Raw genomic sequence first — 22,081 nt, 5'->3', positions numbered from 1 at the left:
TTATGCAGAATTTTAAATTTTTTTTTTTTAAGATTCTATGCCTCTTGTGTAGTTCTCTCTTGACAGTATGCAGTATTGCAGAGCAAGGCAAACCACATGCATAACAAAAGAAGCATATGCTTAAGGAATTGACACCTAAGTAGCTTCTACTGGCAATACCAGAAAGCTGAGATGGGCAATGCCAAGGATGTAGCAGTGGGAGGTGGAACTTGTCTCATGGACTAATCCACTCCTCTGGCTCCTGACACATCCTTACAGAGGGACAGCTAAAGCTATTCATGGTCTTGTGTTTTTGAGTCATGGCCTTGCTCTCTGAGCACAGCAAGCAACATTTGTTATGAAATATAAAGCATTTTCTATGGATTTCCAAGAGTAGGCAGCAGTGCACTCAGCTCCATATCCCTTTTTGATGCATACAAGGAATTGCAAGGGCATTGCTTATTTCCGTTCTTTATGATTTATATATATATATATATATGTTTATATAAATGTTTTATATTTACATAGTATTTATATTTTAAAAAGACTTCAAAAGGAGATAACAGAAGTGCTTTCTGGGTGCTGCTATGGGCTATGGTGCATTGCTTAGAAGGCAGGAGAAGGTTGAGCTGGGAAGACCACCATACCTGCTGGGAATTTGGTCCTAAGAAATGAGATTTAAACTGCCATTACTTTAACATATTTCAGTGGAGCTTGGAGTATATTCATTTTTATTCCTTATCTCAAATACCTTAAAAAAGAGGAGAACCTAACCTGAAATACTTCCATTTTTCATTCACTATTGTGGACTGTATTTGCCAGTTGACAGATGTTAGTTTCACTGCCATTCAGTCCTATTTTTTCCTGTACAGATGTGATTTACTAGATCATAAATCAGTCACTACTTTTGGAATTTCAGCTAACAGATGTCATCTTTAGAGATTTTAATATAAACACTGTTAACCCACAGATTCTTTCCGATGAAATGCCAGTTGCATATAAGAATGCCAATTGGCATGAATGTAACTTGAACAGTTGATATATTACTAGATTTCTTTCTGAGTGAAATAGTGGACTTTTTCTTGTTGTTGTTGTGCTATTTTTTATTTTTATTTTTTTAAATAGAGAAGGCCTGGCTGTTTCAGTTCTATATTAGAGCCCCAGCTTGCAATATGTCTTTGCTTGCAATGATGTCATTAACTAGAAAACAGATGCACTCATGAGCATCAGAAATCAATCATTGCTGTTGGCACTTTAATAAACAGCTGCCTTCTTAAATGGTTTGGAATAAACACTGAACATCACCAGCTCTTTTAGAAGGAAGATCAGTAGGTTATAAAACTGCTGATTAGAGGGGGGAGGGAAACCTTGAAATTATAAACTCAGTGGTTGAAAACCTCTGATTGAGTTATTTTAAACTGTCAAAAGATTTACAGGAGAAAATAATTGCAAGATACTGGCTGCAGAGTGGAATATCTGTCATATGGCCATTGGAATTGTGCCTGGTGTATTTACATGAAATTCTTCAGGAATGGATCTAATGTAGGAGATTCAATTGTATTAATAAGTCATTTATCTAACTTCAGAATGGCAGAATCTTATTGCTTCATTGTGCAGTGGAGAAGGAATTTGTTTAAAGTTATCAAAATTCCTTCCCTGGCTCTCAGATGCAAACTAAGAGAAAGTGTGCTATCTTCCCTCTTTCAGGAGACTCTTCTGTATTCAGGCCCTTTTTATGACCTTTGTATGGGCCAAAGGATTTCACTTTAAGATAGCAGCTGCAATTTACCAAAAGTGCCTGAAAAGAGGTGATCAAATATCAAAGAGTGGCAGAGTGAAACAGCACATCACGTTTCTCGTACAGCGCTCAGATTAGCTTCAACTCTACCTTGCTAAGTAGCTTATCAACAGAAAAGATGTAAGAATAATTCTACAGCAAATGCTTCATATGGCTTAGTGACAAAGAGGAGAGATATGTTTCAATATATCCTGCTGTTGCCAGTAATCTGCTTGTTCTGGTCTCTGTCACTGATGGATGTGCTAGGTATAACATCCCCCTCTATAGCTTCTGTGATTTTTATGTATGCTGTATTGTACAATCAACTCGTAATGTGAACTTTTTCACAGTGGCTCTGGACCACAGTAGCGTGGCTCCTGGTATTGTTGCAGAAAGTTCCCTGTATCTTTTTTCTATCCTTTGTCATAGTCCTGTAAAAATGTCTACAAAACAGATTAAAGCTGAGAAAAGGAGTTTATCTGAAACGGAGGTTATAAGCTGTGTGAGGCACAGGCACAGGTTTGTCATGTGCGCTTTGTGCAACGCTTTGCACTTTGAGTATGTGATCTATGACTATAGCCTTTGGGAACTAATACAGATGGTGGTAGTGATAAAACGGCATTCGTGAAAGTCTTACTGGATCCTCTAGAAATGTTACTTATCTCACCCACAGCACCCATATATAGCAGATCCATCCTGTACTCTAGTATGAAAAATACCTCCTCCAGCATGGTTACAAATGCTATTTGAAACAATAATCTTTGTTTCCAGAGTGCCATATTATTTTACATTTAGGTCTTGTTCCCAAACGGCTTGCAAAGTTTTACTGAACAATTATTCAGTGAAATCAACATCTGAGCCTATCCTTTTCCCCTGAGGTCCTAATCTCTCTCTCTTCCCCATCCCTAAGCATTCCACTGCGTCTGTTTCCTTCTTTTGCCTGTCTTGCTTGGGCTCTGCCAGAGGAAATTTTTTGCTCAGATCTGATGTTATGCAGTGCTGTAGTCCCTGGCAGACAGGAGAAGGAAAGACCTTAGCACCTTGCTGCATTGATCAAAACCAGTGCAGAAAGAATTACAAGAGATTCTAGATGCCAAATTCTAACGAGTTTTTATTGGTCATATATGAACTGAGAATTTAGGGGATGACATGTGGCAGAATATAAGCCAAGAATATGAGATTTGGGTAACATATTTCTGCTCTTGTAGGAAATGGTAAAATCTTTTGTTAGTTCAACCAGTATTTAGGGGAGAAAAAAATAGGCAAGTGTTAAGGACTATGAGATCTAACATGAAAAAGGACTTCTACATTCCAGGAACATCTCCTCTTCCACTCCCCTTTTCTCACATTTTGTCTAATAAAAGAGTAATACTTCTGGCAGTAAGACTTGTCTGGCTACAGTACTAGCTGTGGTGTTCTTCCTTGGGGGAGTTATTCACACTTTTATTTCCTCATAGGAAGAAGCCTGGAGCCTATACGTGCTTGACTGAGTGCACAAGTCTGACATTACTCATACATGCACTGATTTTTTTGCCCATTGTTCATCTTGTGGACAACTTTGTACAAACATTAACAAACCAAGCAATGCTTTATCTCACTGCAAACATCTTCAACAAGAGTAATGACTCTGGAAAATTGCAGGCAAGTTCACCAATGTCTTTGTCATCAGCTGTCATGGGAATGACAGAAACTTTACTTCATTACTGCATAATTAACTATTTTATATCTCACTCCACCTTCCCTACAAGAATGTCATATGAATGCCTTGTCTTTCAAATTCTATCTCTATGAATATCTGATGTCTGGCTGTGGTATCTGTTCTAGTGGCTATCACCATAATGGCTAACTTGCTACATGCCTCGTTTATTCTCCAAGAACTTTTCAGTATATCCTAGAAATCCACTTAAATTCACAGTACATAATTTCTAGGTTTTATTATCTGAAACACAAAAGAAGCTTATGCTCCCTTTTTGTTGCTGCTCAGACCTTGATGCTCACTAAAAGCAGCTCTCTAGTAAATGAGCAGTGTAGGAAGCTTACACTGAATTGTTATTAGCACAGCTGTGTGGTGTAATGGAAGATATAATTCAGCACTGCCTCAGATGAAAAATATTTTCAAAGAGAAGTTTCTCTTGCTGACTTAGAATCTCAAAGTCATAGAATGGTTTGGGTTGGAAGGCACCCTTAAGATCATCTGGTTCCAAACCCCTTTTGTAGGCAGGGACTCCTCCCACTTGACCAGGCTTCTCACAGCCCTGTCCAGCCTGGCCTTGAATGCTTCCAGAAGGGGGTATCCACAACCTCATTGGGCAACCTGTTCCAGTGTCACTTTCAGATGCTTCTTCAGGTCTGTTTGTGAATTTTAGCTTGCTCAGAAGAACACAAGATCAATGAACTGCTTTAACCTTGGCCTTGCACCCAGTTTATCAGAATAATAACCTTGATTGAGTAGTTTAGATTATGGGTATAATTTATCCAGAATTTAAATTATTCGTTGTAAAAAATAATGGCTTACTATAGAGAATTGTATTTTTATGTTATATTTTTAATAACTCTAGAATGTCTACTGTGTTTTTAGCTCTCTGCACTCAAACACGCTCACAAAATTAGATCTGAAATTCAGGACAAGGTGCATACATTTCCTGTAATGACAAAATATTAAAAGGAGGCAGAATATGTTTTACTTCTGGCGTTGCTTTCATGTTATGGACCTGGATTTAAACCTAGCTGTTTGCTAAAAAAGCACCTTGTCTAAAATAAGGAATCTAGGACTATTTATTGTGAGACTCTGTATGACTATCCCAGTGATAACGTAAGCATAGTTTGCTGTAATTTTGGTCCGAATAAAGCAATGTGCTTCCTTGGATTTCATGCATAGTGGAGATAAGACTGTAATGTTGAGGGCTGGGGAATAAATCTCCTTTTTATCTAGTGAATTTTAAAAGAGAATTCAATTTCACAGAGACTTCTGTGCATGAGTAGTCCAGTGCACTCTGTGAAGTGATGAGTGAAATTCTGGTAATTCTTGGCACTCCCAGTTGCAGCTGCCATTATACACTTTGGCACTGCTCACAATCAGCCCTTGGACATTAAGGGGCTTCAAGAGAAAAAGTAGAGTTAGATGGACAGGAATTGGCAATAGAATAGCAGATAAAACAGTAGCTTCTCCTTCACCCGCTGCCCACTATTTCATAATCTCCCTCCATGACTTTGAAACGTTTTCACTCAAGATTGGCCTAAACCCTAACATCTTCTAACCTTGGAGCCTATTCAAATTTTATGACTTTTGGCCTATACAATAAACTAGGATGAATCCTTGTGCTTGAAGAGGCCTTGGATCTGAAGTCCCACTTTGTTGCTCAGATCTCCTTCCCTCTTTTTTTTTCCTTCTCTTTTTTTTTCTTCTTTTTTAATTTCATTGATAAATGGGGAAGGAAAAACACGTTAAAAGACATAGAAGATGACTGCCCCACATTTAGCTTTGTTGCATGTAGGTGTCTGTGAAATTTTCATTGGCATGAGTGAAAAAAAGCTTCAGCTCTCTCTCATAATGAGACACAGAAATAGGCATTCCCTTTCTTTATGTCCCCCATCTAATACTTAAAAATGTAGACACTTCCTGATGGGTGTATTACATGACCTTAGATTCGTGAAAGATTTACTTATGCAATTACAGCATAAAAAGGTTTCTCTCTTTTTTTTCTAACATGTTAATTTGCCTATATCCCTCCTGTTTTTTAAGCCACCAACTTGATATGGAGCACTGGTTGAAGAACAGTGTAAAGATTAAAGATCAGTTCTGTTGTTACACATAGTGTGATGCTTTAATAAGACTGCATAGGCTTTAATAAGACTGCATAGGCTGCTTAGGCTGCATAGCTAATTCCTAGCAGGAAGCTGATGGGTGTCAAAGAGCAGTAAATCACGGGTGTGTTTCATTGACTCACCAGCTGTGCATGAGACTTTAGTTTAGTTTACTACAGAGTTGTCTTATCTGCATCGTGATGTTATAATATGCACATCAGTAGATAAATGTCATACACAGCTAATTAATTTCTTTAAAGGGCATGTATTGTTTGGTATGTAAATGACAGGGAGACCATTTTGCTCAACAGTATATTTGAAATGAAACATCTTTTTTACACATCAGATTTGATTCATTTTGATTTAAAATAAATAGAATAAACATTTGATTTTTAGTCTTGTTTAACTCCAGCATTCCTTGTCAAAGAATGGAGTCCTGTATCATAGGCTACGTGTGTGAAAGAGGGTGAGTACCTATGAGTGCTCAAACGCAGCAGCGCTTGGAAGGTCAGCAACTTCCTGCTTTGTTTGCAAACCGAGTGTTATAGTGATCGAGATTAATAAGGAAGCATATTGCATGTGACTGAAAAGAGAGAGAATCTCACAAATGAGGCCAAGGACTTCACAATATGAATATTGGGTTTTCACTAGCCAAATCAAGGTAAAGCGTGGTCAATAAGAGCATAAATCTAAGCACCTGCCTACAGATATGACATCTACTGTAGCAGAAAACATAGCATTTTAGAGAAACTAGGATAAAGTCTATCTAGGTAGTTCTGAGTTATACTGATCTGGATCAAAGCAGTAAAACTGCAGAATTCCTGATCACAGATGAGAACAGTTTTGACATACTGTAATTTATGAAGAAAAACTGATGATAATTAAGCTGCAAAATCCACCTCTGTAAATCATTAAAAATATCATCAGAGCTGTGTCTTTCCTTCTTCTTCCCACAGGAAAGACTGGCATACTTAATATCAAAAGAGCACTTCAAACTTAACAGGGTGACTTTATTCATTCATTTCTCTTTTTCAGAAGACTATTGCTTCAAAGTGAGTAATATTGCTTCTTCCCCTCCCTCATTTTCTTTCTCTTTTTCCTACCCTTCTCTCTAACTGACTCTTCTGGCACTCTGGTACATGTGAAACCCATCCCAAAGCTCTCCAGTGTGCAAGCTGTGGACAGCAAGGCATCTACTATCAAAGCAAACAGGTCCCCTCACTTCACACTGTGATGTTGTTTTTTTCTGGCTGCAAAGTTCCCCGTGGTTTGGGAGCTGGGAGCATGCATCCTGCGCTAGGTGAATCATCTTCAAAGCCATAACTGTTTTACCAAGAATCTCTCAAGACTTTTCTTCAAAATGTATGTATTTCTAGAACTTCTTCTTTAAATGTGTACAAATTCTGTCTTATAAAGATACGATCTGGAGAATGAAGGAAGGTTGGCTTTGTATCCTCTGTATTTGGAGCCAAATTCTGGTCTGGAAAAGAGATTTTGGTGGGGAAAAGGATTATCTCCCAGTTCCTCAGATCATCTGAATTTATGCTTCCTCTTTCAGGCATGCAGTTTTGGACTTTACCTTATTTCAACTTCCTCTTCACCTTTTGCCATTGATGTAAAGTAGGAGGCTGAATTTACTACTGCTAGAGCTTATTACCGTCACTGCTATTGCTCACAAAAGGTAATAATGCAAATTATGTGATGAGACTCTCATGTGATATAAAACAGCATCAGTTTAGTGAAGTCAGTAAAGGTATGACAGTTTGCATCTGCAGCAGGGCTATTCCATTAGTCCATTTTATGGTTGCAAGTTAATGACTTTCAGGATCATAAATATAACCACACTGGTAATGTGAGCATCAGCGACAGCCATCCATATCTAAGTGTTGCAGACAGTATAGGAGAAGGAAAGACATTCAGTCTCACTTAGGGCATTATTAGAAAGAAGCCTCCTTGCTGAAACTTCTGCTGCCAGCTCTGAAATTTGGCAAATCTGCTTACAGATATTTGAGTGTTTTTTTTCTTCGCATATACAGAGTATTTCTGTTTATATCATAAATTTGAATAGCAGAGGGTTTTGCCTGATAGCTAGGGTAACTGAAAAGTAATGCAACATTACAGATTCCATATTCGGAAGGACTGAAATTTTTGTTTGAAAGCGGAGGCTTGAAATGTATTTTGGCTGGGAAAACATTGATCAACCTCATTGGTGATAGGCCTGCATTTTAGCTGAAGTCTTTGTTAGACACTTCTGTGACCTCGGCTCATTTTGGCCATTGCTTGCAACTTACTGGGATTTTATATATTTCTAAGCAGAACAGAATTATTTTTCCTCTTCCTCCTCAAGAAATGCAGTCTCCATCCAGCCCTCAGGAAGCTAGATGCCTGGGTTTCCCTTAAATTCCTGAATTCTTTTTGGGTCCTTTAAGAATCCCAGCCTAAATTCTAAGTTCTTTCCAGGTGGAATTCTCTGAACAAATGAAATCAATGCCAGTATATCTTACACTTACACACCTGCAGTTCATTTTCTCTTAGGGACTGCTCTCCACAAATAGCACAGAGAATGTAATTACTTGTAACTTTTTCTATTATTCTTCTATGAAGGGATTCCTTAATGCAAAAATCCCACTATTTTAATGAGGAATGAACAGAGAGATGTCTAAGCATCAGGAGGGCTTTAATTAGAAATGCTACCTGTAAGTACATCTAAACAGTCGGCAGCAGTCATGGAACACTTCTAATTACAGTCATCATTTTGTTTTTCTCTCAGGTAACTTAGCTCATTAATTACTTTTAAAAAAATCAAGCTCAACATTCAGCACTACTGCAGATTATAAAATGGAAATTATACTAATATCACTACCAAAATATTATGAACTGATTTATATTAATGATATTCTATACACACTAATATCTTTAAGCTCGTGTCTATAAATAAACAGGATATCATGATCCAATTTTTAATTTCCAAAATTTATTTGCAGATATCAGATTTGTATTTATCTTTTTCATACACTTTTTTCAATTATCCTTTCTGGATTTCCATATGTATTTGTTGGCTGCATGAAAATCATTTTTCTGTACACAAATTCTACTGCAAATATATAGAATGTGCGTAACCTTGGACTGTTAAACTCTAACTGTTTAACATGGGAAATCTGGAAGATCTGAGGAAATACTGTTGTCATAAAAAGGGCTAGTGAGAGCAAGCTCATTGAGACATTATTCTTGAGTAGGCCGTGGGCCTGAATTGGAAAGAGCTGTCTCAGTGTTTCTTTCTTGCCAATAGAACTTAATGTAAGTGGATGTCATTTTCAGTGGGCAAGAGGAGTAATATGTTCTATGACCTTGGGCTGGTTTCTGCATTTTGCTAAGCATCAATAGCTTGCATCAATTCTCTGCAGAAACGAGCCCTGGTGTCTTACATGGCCAGAATCATTTCTCTTCAGGCAGTGAGAAAGTCTCTGCTCTGGTTTAGTCAAGTTGGTTGATTTAGTCAATGAAAATAGCTTGGTGTTCCATTTTAGTTTGTTCTATGTAAAGCAAAATGTGTTCATGTGTGCTGGTTTTTAGTGCTGCATTCATGACATGTAGTGCACTATGATACCGATAATGTTGAAGTGCTGCTCATGGCAATACAGGGCAGTACAGAAAAACCAGCCTTTAATTTTCCATAACGAGATACGGTGTTTGAGAAAGTCAGGAATAAGACTGGTACTAAATTTAATCAAATTTTTATGGTATGAAGGGGATGAATTGCACGTTTTGCCAATGGTCCATGAAGCTTTCTGTGTGTCATGGTTTTGTGTGACACTGTTTTCACCTATTTCATAACTACTTATGATTATAGTTGCCATCTGCAGCAGGATGCCTTTTGCCAGTGCAGTAAGCACAAGACATGGTACAGGATTCTTTTCTTTCCCTAAGAGAATGTCCTCACATGGGTAGGATCTCATGGGGCTGAACTTGAATTCCAAAACTGTCTTGGCTAAAGGAGGTTTGAATTCAACTTGCTAAAAATACAGCTCCTATATATTTGCTTTACTTTGCTCCTTTATGCCCTATTGACTTAAATGAGGTCGCAATAGAAAATTGCTTTGTGTAGGACCCTGATAAAAAAAAACACTGCTTTGAGAAAGACCCTGGCTGGTCACAAAGAAGTGCTGGAAAATAGGACTGCACAAAGCTTCTCACCAGTATGCTCTCTCCTATCTCTGTTGGAGTCAGCATACTTATGGTAGAGCTTTACAACCTTTTTGCATCTGGTTGCTGTGGAGGGTTTTGATACCTCTTGAATATGTGAGGTGAGGCTTTTATTTCTTGTCTTGGTGGTATCACAGCCAATCATTGTTGCAGATTTAATATGAAGAAATATGGAGATTTAAGGAGCCAAACCCTTCTATGGGTAACAATGATCTATCTCTCTATTTTGCTGTTCTATATTCAGTCCAGTTTTCATGTAAATGCATTATCTGGATGTCTGTTCAGTGAGCCCATTATCTGTACTGTTTTCAAGCTAAATATTTTCAGGAAGCTGTGCTCCTTTGGCACTTTACTCAAGTTCACTTAGTTCCATGGAGAAAACTAACCAAGAAAAGCCACTCTACTTCAGCTGTTTGTATCTAAATATTTTTGTGCTATTTTTTCTTGAAGAAGAAAGGAATGCTGTGGAATATGTACAAATATTTCTCCCTGTGATCCAGAAGCCCTGAGCAGGGAAATGCTGAATCTTTAGGAGCTTCAGAATAACCTGAGGTAGTTTAAGATCCACTGAAATATGTTATACTGTGGAAGATTTTAGATTACATTTTATTTGCAGCAATGATGTTGATAAATTTCGTCATCCATGTAGGAATTATATACCCGATAAGTAGCTGAGTAGCACCTGAAGAAGTAAAATGTTGCTCACTTTCTCTTGTTCTACTCAGGACTATGGATCACATAGCAGCAGTTAAAATACCAGCTGCTAAAGTTGGCATGGGATGCCGGCAAGAAGCAGCATCTCTGCACTTGACTGTCTGATGTGTTTGCACATCGCTGCCTTCTACTGGAAGGCATCAGAGCATCACATCTGTCTCAGAACTGCAGCCAAAAGCTAAAGGGTCTTTTTCAAGTGTTTAGATGACTGCGATTTAGTAATTAGAATGGGGATCTATACCTGGTTTTGCCACCAACACAAAGTTCAACAGTTTAAAGTTCATCAACAGATGAAATATCTTGCCATGATAATAAGGCTTTTGTGATAAATTCTAGTGCACTGAGGTTTTTGCCTTAAAATATCCTTATTGGCAACTCAGAATCAAAAAGGTTATAGGGTTTTATCATAAATGTTATGTGCTGCTGGGACTAAGCACAATTCATCCTGTTTTCAGCTAGATTGCATGCTGTCAGTAGACATTTATACAGCACATGCTGTGTCCTGCTGATGGCCCACTCACTTTAATTGTTCATGAGTTTTGCTTGGACAAACTCTGTTCTCTTCAGTTGCAGGACTAATAACAAGGAACTTTCCTATTACTATGTTGACTTTATCTCGTTTCTAGTTTAAAACTCAACCCGAAGTATGTCTGTAATTTTCTGGAATGGCTGACAGGAACATTACTACCTGTATCCACCTGTGGACATCATTTGGCATTTTGAGCTTGTGGCAACAGGATCAGAGTTGCTCAGTGCCTGTTTGCACATGCCTAGGTGTGGTGGGCAGATCGCTCCCCACTGCCTCCTCATACAGGGGTGCCTTGATGGTGAGCTTGGGGAAGAGGAGAATTAATCAGAATTTCATCCTGAGGAGAATTATTGCCAATCTTTTTCTCTCTAGGGAGTGAGGACATGTTGTATGAATTTAGTGTATATTGTATGAGTTTAGTTTATAATATGTTTATGAATTATCTTTTTGAATTTCTGCAGATGGTCTGAGCACCCTTAGGGACTGCTATTACTGAATCCAATGTTCTGGATTTTTTATCTTAACTCCTTAAAATGCACTAATGTCTTGCTGGACTATTGACTACTAACCTTCAGTTATTACTGTGCTAGTAACCTCTCTCCTTCTTGTCACTGTTTTTCCATATGACACATATCCATTTCACTCAACCTGCCTACCTAGGACAAGCAATGTGTCTACTTCATCATTTTTATTGCTCTCCTCAGTAGTATCTCTAGTTTATCAATGTACATTCTGCAGAGGAGAGCCCTAAAATATATACACTGTGTCAACCTTGAGTTGAGTTTGTGTAACTGGGAATTAATCACCTCCATGGTTTCATTCACCTTCTTCAGGTGCTAAATATCTTCTGTTAGATGCAATGTTCCCAATTTCTATACAATTCACAGAGTAAATAGTTCTTAACTCACAAAATTGCATCTCCTGTGTTTAGAATAAATTAGACTGTTTTCTGTATGGAACAATCATGCCGGTCACTCATTTTCAGTCTTTCTGATAGTGTCCCATTGCCATACACTCCTCTATTTGTTTTCCTTTTCCTGACACTCCTTATTTTTATCTATATGTTTGCATAATTTTATTTCTATTATTTTTTCCTGTACCTGGGGAAAAATGGCTAAAAAGAAACCGCCCTGTGTCAGTGCTCATTGTTTAATTTCTTTTTTTTTCATGTAAGCTTACAGTCTGTTCCGTTATATGTGTGGCAATTTCCAGAGCCATACCCAATTATTCTCTGTAGATAAATCCTAATTTGACTGGGACAATAGTGAATAAGATACTACACGATGAATGTGGTTATTGCTTTCATCAGCTGTGTTATCTAACAAAGAAGACAGAAACATGTCAGACAAGCATGTGTACTAAGGACTCTCAAGAAGATAAGTAGAGCGTGATGACAAAGGCTACCCTAGCAAAAAGTCTTACATTCCTCCTGTCAGAGATAGGAAAGGACTTTTTTTTTTTTTTTTTTTTTTTTTTTTGTGTGTGTGTGTGTGTGTGTGTGTGTGACCAGAGCAAGAATTTGTGTGTCGCTTACCTGAATTATACTTATATTATATATATAATATATAATATGTATATATAATATATATATATAATGTATTTATATTAGCAATCCTTTTACTGGTGTTTTGCTATTTCATAAGAGAGATGTCCTTTGTCTACCAAAGTTATAGTAACACTTCAATAGGAATCTTTTTTACTTATTTTAAAGGAAGCTTAAAGTTCTGTTCTATGGATACACATACAAAAGTTATGCAAGTGCGAATGCATAGTACAAAACGCTCCTTTGTGTATGTGAGATGAGCACAGTGAAACTGAATGACTAAGTAGCTCCAGTGGCTACAGCTCTTGTGTTCAGACAGGAAACAGGAAGGAGATGGAAGAGGGTTACAGCACCAGGTAAAGAAAAGTGATTTTAAAAAATATGTAGAGCTGTAGCTGCTTCAATATTGTGTGAATAGATAATTTCATTTAAGTATGGCAGTAATATGTAATGTCTTACTACCATCATGCTGCGTTGAATCTGGTAATCTTTGCAACTGATTCTGACAATAAAGTAACTGGCTGTCCTGAAAAACTAGGATTCACTGAATTGACTGATTTATTACTAGGAAGATTATAGCTTGACTGCTTTAATCCTTTCTAATTTCCAATTTGTAGAAGGTATAATATTTTAGACTCTAATCCAGACCATGTATATCTTCCTTTTAGGCTGGAGACATATCAGGTTATTCCACTTAATGTCATTAATTCAGATGATTGGGAAACTAATTTGTCTCTTGTTCTTTGACAATACATGTTCTATTTGTCTATTCTTAAAAGCAGTTCTGAACCATTACTTGTACTGGGAGGTATGTTAGAACGTTATCAGGGAATGATTTATGGCATTAGATATTATTCTCCTGTTGCAAAACATCTTCTCTGTTACATGTTTTTGTGGTGGTGCTTGTTTTTTTTTTCTGTCGCATTAATGTGAGTTCCAGAGGCAATGTATTGCATGCAGGAGTTGTTATAGAACATTAAGTCCATCTCATAATTAAATGCTCTATCTATTTTCTTGTAAACAATAAGACTATAAAAGAGGTAATAGAAAAAAATTATGTCCTGAGTGTAATGGTTTATACAAAATATGGCCAAAAGATCACAGCATTGCAGCCTGCTAGAAGTGACAAGTTCTTTGGCTTTGTCCTTAACCCCATAGAGTAAAGTTAGTATCATCCATGGGCTTTTAAACACAACAGATCGTTTCTTCATGGGTTTTGAGCATTGCATGGCAAGGATTCCCCAGTTAATGAAAGAAAAAGTACATTTCTCTGGATATGAAAGTACTTTAAAAAGGGTGTTTTGTAATCAATTTAAAAGCTAGTTCTGAAATAGTATTAGATTTTCCTTATGTTTAATTAAGTCTAATTAAACAATGCAGACATCTTCCTGTCACCTGTGGTGTGATTATGTTAAATATTTAATGTTTGTGAAGGATTAGACTGCACATCTAATCTATATCTAGCAATCTGTTCTCTCTCTGGAGTATTTTTTATTTAGTTCTGCTTTTGAATAATGAGTTGCATTTCAAAGGAAATTGTTAAATACTTTGGTGGGAAGGGGGACATGTCATGCTGTACTGTTTGGAGAGGAGAATATTGCTAACTAGGCATGCAATGTGTAGGCTGTAGTGAACTGCCAAGTTGGTGTGGCAGCAATAGAATACTCTGCTTCTCTGCAAGGAGATAGAAATAAAATCAAACCTTTCAGTTTGTTTTAGGAGCTTCAGTTATATCCCTTTTTACAGCATAGCCAAATGATTAAGGACTTTGAAAATAAGAACACAGGGTTCACATTGAAAATATCCCTTGCAGCATGCACACATTTCAAGGTTGCACATTTCTTAGACTTGTTTTCCCAAGGGGCTGTCAACTGTGTAATAGAAAAATGTATTTGTACATCTCTCCCTTTTTGAGACCCCCTCCTCCTTCCTAATCTCTGCAGTGCTTCTGAAATACAAGAATGCCTATCTGGTCACCTCTTGCAGTGAACCCATTTAAAGGGAGAGGCCAAGGGTGTTTGTCTAGGAACAATTGCTTTAGAACATAGATATTTGAATCTGGTCCTAATAATCATCATCTATATCAAAACTACTGAGAAATAATAATAAATCAGATTTTAATCAAAACTCTGCAAGTCTGCTGGAGAGCAGCCCCAGAGAAATTGTTCCTCTGGGTGCACCAGGCTCAGCACTGCTGCCGGGCAGAGGGAGGGATTGACCCACTGTGCTCTGTGCTGGTGGAACCTCACCTCGAGCACTGGGTGCAACAATATTAGAAGGGCATAAACTATTAAAGAATGTCCAAAGGAGGGCTATGGGAATGGTGAAGAGTCTGGAGTGTAAGACTTATAAGGAGCAGCTGAGGTCCTTTGGTTTGTTTGGCCCAGAGCATAGCAGGCTGAGGGGAGGACTCATGATGACCTGCAAGTCCACCCAGGGAGCAGAGGGATAGTGCTGAGCTCTCCTCTCTGGTAACAGAGAAAGGACCTGAGGGAATGGCATGGAGCAGCATCAGGGGAGGACCCGGTGGAAGCAAGGAAAAGATTCTGCCCTGAAGGGTGATGGGAATCCTGTTCCGTGCCCCAGAATGCTGGAGCATTTTGGCATCCCTTGCACAGGTTAGGATTTTGAATGGTCTCATGCATAGCCAGGAGTTGGACTCAGTGATCCATGGCGGTCACTGCCAACTCAGGGTAGTCTATGGTTCTGTGATAAGTATATTCTTACTGGTGTTACGAAAAGTATAGAAGAATACTTCACTGATGGTTATTTGCGTTAGCCATTAAGGACAAAAGACAAATTCATGTAATTATTTTTCAATTGGTTGGGTCTGTGTAATCATTTTTTCACAATGTATGAAACCCTTTCTCAGTAGACCATAACAGTAATAGCTATTTCTTATTTACAACTCAAGGAGAAGATCCAGCAACTGGATTTTATTATGCAGAGTGAACTTTTCAAAATTAAATTAGCTTACATGGTGGCCCATAGTAAACTAATTAGCTGTTAGTCTGGTGGCAGAGATAGTATCAGTTCTTTCAGACTTTCTAACAAATGCTCTTAAATACTGCAAGTAAAGTTTTTCAATTGCATTTTGGTTAAGCAGACACCCATATGAAGGAATGCATCCTCTTTAGTCAAAATGAAAAGCTGATGTCATAAGAAGCAGCTAAGAAGACAGAAAATAACCCCCCAAAACATGCTGATTAAAAGCAAAGCTAAGTTAGATGGATAAGAGCTTTTCTTTACTACAGTTTAAGTAGCTTGAACATTGGTAGTATTATGATCTCTTGATAAGCCCACATGCTTTGATCTACAAAAACTGTAGACTGTTCAAGAGGGCTTTATTAAATGAATCTCAGTAGGGCAACCTGAGTCAAACAATGATACTCAAACAAATGAACACACGGATACAGTGCTGGGAAGGAAGAGGAGGGAGGCTATGACTTGAACGGCGTCGTCTTGGCACCTGTTGAGAGGCAAGGTCATGTATATTCAGCAGCCTAACTGTCTTTTCAGAAGTAACTTTGCACTTATGTAAAATTAATAGGGTATTCATTATGAAATCCATGCAGCATCTTATTAAAATTGCTCTGTCATTGAAAGTAGAAGGTGGAGGCTTTTTAAGCTGGGGTTTTGTTGCCCTCTAGTGAATGAGGTCAGCATTATGCATGTGAAATTATTTTGATCACTGCATAATTAATGTGTACTGAATTGGTACAAAAATGCAGCCAAATTGCATCCGGCTCCCACTTGAATTACTTAACTAGAGATGCTATTCCTTACAATGTGTTTCTTTCCTGCCTGAGTTTTTTCCTTTTTTTTTTTTCCTCCTGCAATGAGAATGCATGATTGTATGGGTATCATGATAAGGCAAGGTAGCCAGAGACAAGGAATAAATCAACTAAATGGATCTGCCCTACAGTCACTTTAATACATTGGTATATACTTAATATGTCTCCTGAAAAGAATGTCTAATTATACTGTCATGGCACAAAATGCATTTTCAATAGTGATAAATTATGCCATCATTTACTTTCTGAGAACATGCTGAGATTTATGAAAGATTACTGCAAAATTATCGTGCTGGGATAATAAAAATAAAAAAAAGAAAAAAGAAAGAAAGAAAAATGCAGTTATCACTGGCATCAAGAAAGAAAAAAAACCCAAGCCTTTCAATAGTAAAAAAAGATGAGTAGAATTGCTAAAATGTTATATGGTATGAAAATATGCTACTATACAATGAAATTCAGTGTTACATTGAGCTCTTATTCTGGCTTCGGACCTTTCACCATATACCTGTTGGGGTCAGATAAGGAGATTGTCCCTGTCCTGGCTGTAGTTTGAAGCCTCAGGGCTTAATTCTTCATTGATTAGAACTTGGCATTTTTGCTTATCTGTTACCAAGTAAATGTGAAGTAGTATTAAGCTATAGAGGAGCACATCTGAAAATATGAACTTACTCATACTGATCTTCATTCAAAGCAGCTGCCTCAGTGTAAACTGCTCTGGAGCGTCCACAGTGGTTTTAGACATGCATGTATTTGCTATGTGTGACTTTAAATCTCTGTACTAAGCTTTTGCCTGATTTTATCTTCTTTTTTCTTATTTCTTTTTTAAAGAAATCTACAGAATTTGTATCACTTTATGGCAACCTACGCTGCCATTGCTGTAATCTGCATTTAACATTACAAGCAGTAGGTGGAATCACTCCGTCTGCAGGCTTGCTAGAGGAGACATCAGGAATCAACTCCATCAGATTCTTCAATTTCAGAAAGATAAGCAGCTATGTCTCAAGGGACTGCAGTGTGCATTTGAGTATCTGTGCAGTCCCTTGTTCATTTTTCTACATCACATGCAATCCAAAAATAAGAAAATCCCTCCATATATCCTTACAGTGATTCCTTTTTTAAACTGATGCTTCTTTCACTCAGGAGTATCTCCTATGGGCTTAATACAGAGCCTGTACTTTTCATAGGATTTTCTTTTTTTTTTTTTATTTAATTTTTTTTTTTTAAAGAAGAGAAATATCTTCTTGGTAAAGATGCCATAGTCCTGTACATATGTTTAGAGGATACAGTGCCAAAACAATGACTTAAAAATGAAGATAGCCTACAAGGATATGGGACTGGGTAACCCAGTGAGGTCAATTAGAGGTTTGGATGAGGTTCACAGAAAGACAGCCAAGTCCTTTATTGACCACTCTGGGAGAAAAACGGAACTTAGAAGCTGGGAGATAAATAAAATGTTACGCTCTTTGCTGAACTCCATGAAAAACGGAGAGTAGGTAGAGATCAATATTCTCCAAATAGAAAAGGACAAAGTTAAGGGGAAAAGTATTGCTTTCCAAGGCACGGAGGTGTATACAAAATAGAGGCATTCATTCTGAATTCTCCATGCAGACCTAGCTCTGCTATCGGCCTAGTGAAAGCAGCGTGGATTCCCCCCGTTACTCCCAGTTTCCTACACACACACACACACACACACACACAAAAAAAAAAAAAAAAAAAAAAAAAGTGATCTGACTTGTAAACATTTATGATGATTTTACTTGAATACATAATTTGGGGTTCAGTCATGACATCTACAAATGTAGTCCAATCGGGTTATTGAAAGTTTAGGAAATGTTGCTAGTTCTAAAATCAGTGTAAGTAAGTAATCAGTGCTTAGATTACTCCAAGAGATTGAATGGGGAGGGGATGGCTGGAACAAATTCAAATCACATTAGAACTTAAAATCAGAGTTGTTATTTTCAGTACATCTAACATACTCAGAACTCAACAAGCAGGCTTACCAACGAGACCCCACCAAGTATAATGATAACATGATGGCATTTTTAGGTAACCCAACTACAAAAAAACAGTCTTTACAGATGTATTTTTATGGACTTTAAATGCAAATACAACTCCTAGGCCTATGAAAGGCTGGTTAAACGCTCCACAACTAATGCTGAAAGTCAGGCAACATGTCTTTCAGTAAAGCATGCCCTTCATTTTCTGTTGCTGTATGAGAGATTTCCAGCTAATCCTCCATTGTCCCATTCCATTTTTCCATCTATTGGCTGTTTTTATTTCCTCTGCTATTCACTGTAACAACGCTTTCAGTACTGTCACATGATAATAGCATTCACAGTAATATATGGTATACAGTTCATAGCCAATAATGTCACTACTTCTGTTTGTTTTGAAGCTTGTGTGATCTAAAACTAGGAATGTGAAATAACGTACGTATTGACTGTGATACTAGAACACGAGAACAGCTTCTGATCTTTGCTGTGTTAATATGAGTGCGAAGAGATGGTATTGACTTTGGGGCAATTCAGTGACATTTTGTTAAGCATAACTGACTTCAGATCAGGAGTGTTTTATCGGCCTTGCTTGATGAATGCAGCATATTCTCATAACCTGTAGCACCTGGCACTGAATTGCCTTTCAAAATTTTACTCTCTCACAGCCCCTACAATACATTTGCTTGCAAACAAGGTTTATTGGCAGTTGTCTCCATTAGTGCAAGTTATCAAACAGACACCAGCCCCAAATTTGTTCCTAGAATTTTTTTTTTCTTTTTCAACATTTTTGTATTTTTTATAAGAAATTCACATCTGTCTTCTTCATACTTAATGCTTGCTCCCTACTATTTTTTCTCATGTATTGGCATTTTAAAAAATATTGCTGGCTTCCTGTTTACATTCTATGTGAAAAATACTATAAATAGAAAGAATGCTCTTGAACTGTTCTGTTTGAGAAATTTAAGATGTTGTTTGTGCTGAAAGTAAAATGAATACATACATGTTATTGCAATCATTAGAGTGAAGGTTGAGAATGTTTCCTAAATACATGGAAGCTACTGTACTGGAATTATGTTGTTGTTGACAAAATGGCAGGAAAAGCAAGTACTGTTGTTTTTTTAATTTCCTTTCTCTGTCTCCCCATTCAGTACAGAGGTGATAATTGCTGTTCATATTCACAGCTCACACTTTTAGTTTGTCATGTAGCCCACTGATGCATTTGCTCCATTTCTCCAGTTTCATCAGATATGATTTGAGTTGATTTTTAGATCTTTTATATCTTGCTTATCTTTCTTCTATATCTTTAAAAAGAAAGTTACACCTTGTCCCAGGATGCAAATAAAATATTTTTTTAATTGAAAGCCACTGATAAAATTTTCTCTGGTTATAAAAAATGTTTTGAGAGTTAGGTGTTTGCCCACTGCCTTCAGTAATGAAAGAACAAGGGAATAAAATTTTAGAATTCAAGATCAGTGAGGACAGAAGTGATCTGAACAAAAGTGATCTGAACTGAAGCTCTCCATTTGCAAAAATCTTTGTGTCAGGAGGTAATAAACATCTCTGACAAAAAGAAATAAATGCCATCTTTACTATGGTTGTTTGGGTTTTTTTTTTTTTAAGCATTTCTAGGCAATCATAGCTTTAAAAGACATGGAAATCCTGAATGCTTCCATTCTCACTAATCTTTGCTTTCAGTTTCTTTAAAAAAAACAACTTTTCAGTTTCTTTATGTTTATTGAAACATAATTTTTTATTAAATTGAATGGAATTTATGCGGAATAAATACTAGCTGTAGTGCAAAAGGACCTATTGAGATTGAAGTCTATAAGAAAAAAAGAAAAATGGTTGTGTCAATAAGATCTGGCTTCATTTACAACACATCTGCGACATGAATCACTTAAAAAACTGCTTTTTGCCACTACTGAATGGACTTAAAACAGGGCATTACAAACCATAGAGAAATAATTCATGCATTTCTGTTTGTTCGCAAATGGCTTTCAATGCAGTGAGTAATTAAGGAAGTCGTAGCTGAATGTGTTGTTTCCAGCACCCACACAGCACTTATTTCCAACCCTAGCTGAAAAATGTCATCTCATCACTACTGAACTTTTGTGTCATGGTTGCAGTAGAGCTTTCACAGTCTGCTGCATGAAGTCTGGGTGACCTACAAATTGTTCTCTATTTCTTGCTGGTGGGAATAATGGGGTGAGAGCTTTGAGTTGCTTAATTCTTTCAGATTCTATAATTCTGAACAATGTTGTGTATTCTCATCACAGGTCTATACAGCCCATTAAAAAAAAATCAACTGAATACAGACAGTACTTGGATTTCCACATGCACCATGCCACGAGCTCATCTTTGGGAGGCTGTGGGAAAGATTGTTTAAAAGAATAATGTTCAAGGAGTTTTATTGTTTATTTGTACTGCCTTTCTGCAGTATTTATAAGTCTTATTCTGCTATTTGTTCTTCTTATTGGTGATTCTAAGGATATTTTGTACCTTGTGCACATTTTTTTTAAATTAAAATTCTGGGGGTAAATGTTACTCTCAGCTATTTTGGAGTAAAGCCAGAATTAATGCTGTCATGTAGCTTTCTTCATTTTTGTAATGCTTTATATCAATGCTTTGAGCCAGAGTCCCTGCATAACGTGGAATTGAAATTCTAAACAAAAAATATTTCAGTGAAATGTTTTTCCTCTTTTTTCTGGTTAGTCAAAATAACATATTTCACAGGAAAACAAGTTCTGATCATTCTGTTTGTGAAAAATTCAAAATGGATTACACTGCTCTAAAATGTAAATCCCTGAAACCTGAATGACACATTTCAACTACCCACAAATCACATACTCTTTCCCAACAAACTTTTCTAGTTTTGTTTTCTTCATTACAAAAAACTGTCAAAAGCTTAGGGTGACACCTACAACAGAAAATCAGACTGCTGCCCACCCCTACTAATTTCTATAACAGTCTTTAGCTATAAGGAGGAAAAATGAAGCATTAGGCATAAAGCTGTTTCAGTGACAAGATGCATCTGAATTTCTGTTTTCTGATGAATAAGAGTATCTTTGATTTTTGCCTTTGCTGCTTTCCAGTTCTCTGACAGTTGTTTCTTTGTTTTCTTCAGCCCCAGCAAATATACAATCTCTCTTGATTTAAAAACTGCAAATACTTTTCTGTGTATATGTGACTGTGTGCACACATGCTATGTCATTTCTTTGTGTGGTAGCAATTAAGAGCATGTACATATCAAGGCTTATGTTTTCATCTGGCCGTGCCTTAAAATATATTTATAATAAGAAGCTGTGTGTGTTTTTCATGAGAGTTTTTTGTTCCCTCAGTGAAGTAATGGGTTGATGAGTGTCATACTTGACAGATAAGGGAGGAATTCACTCAAATAGGATCATCAAAACCAACGTTCTTTGTCAGAACTGGCTTCATAAATAACGTGCATCAGCTTTAACTCTGACACTGTGAGTATATCCTCCAGTACTGGTTTCCACTTGTTTCAACCAGATTGCCTAATAACAATGAATAAGTCATAGCCCTGTATACGTATGCATATATATGTATGTGTATTCACATTCATACATAATTCATGTCTTAAACAACCATTTTGTTGTGGCACAGAGGTCATATGTCAAAGTTGTGGTGAGCTACATAGACACCACTCTTTGCTTGACCTAAATGATTAATCAGGATTCAGAATACTACAGATCATTTCACTTTGCACGAAAAATATATTAA

At 37.1% G+C, this 22,081-nt stretch overlaps 1 long non-coding RNA gene across 1 annotated transcript in view; it reads left to right on the top strand.

The window, feature by feature from the left end:
• The window catches only part of LOC125701226 (uncharacterized), an 89,207-nt gene extending 67,577 nt beyond the window's left edge, over positions 1-21,630 (top strand). The window contains exon 3 of the long non-coding RNA XR_007380174.1: positions 20,614-21,630. This is a non-coding gene — a long non-coding RNA (uncharacterized LOC125701226). The remainder of the gene's footprint in view (positions 1-20,613) is intronic.
• The last annotated feature ends 451 nt before the right edge of the window (positions 21,631-22,081 follow it).

This window comes from Lagopus muta, chromosome 16, assembly GCF_023343835.1.
Source record: "Lagopus muta isolate bLagMut1 chromosome 16, bLagMut1 primary, whole genome shotgun sequence".
Classification (NCBI taxonomy): Eukaryota; Metazoa; Chordata; class Aves; order Galliformes; family Phasianidae; genus Lagopus; species Lagopus muta.
Note: the sequence above shows the minus strand (reverse complement) of the source record. Positions and strands in the feature narration are given on the sequence as shown.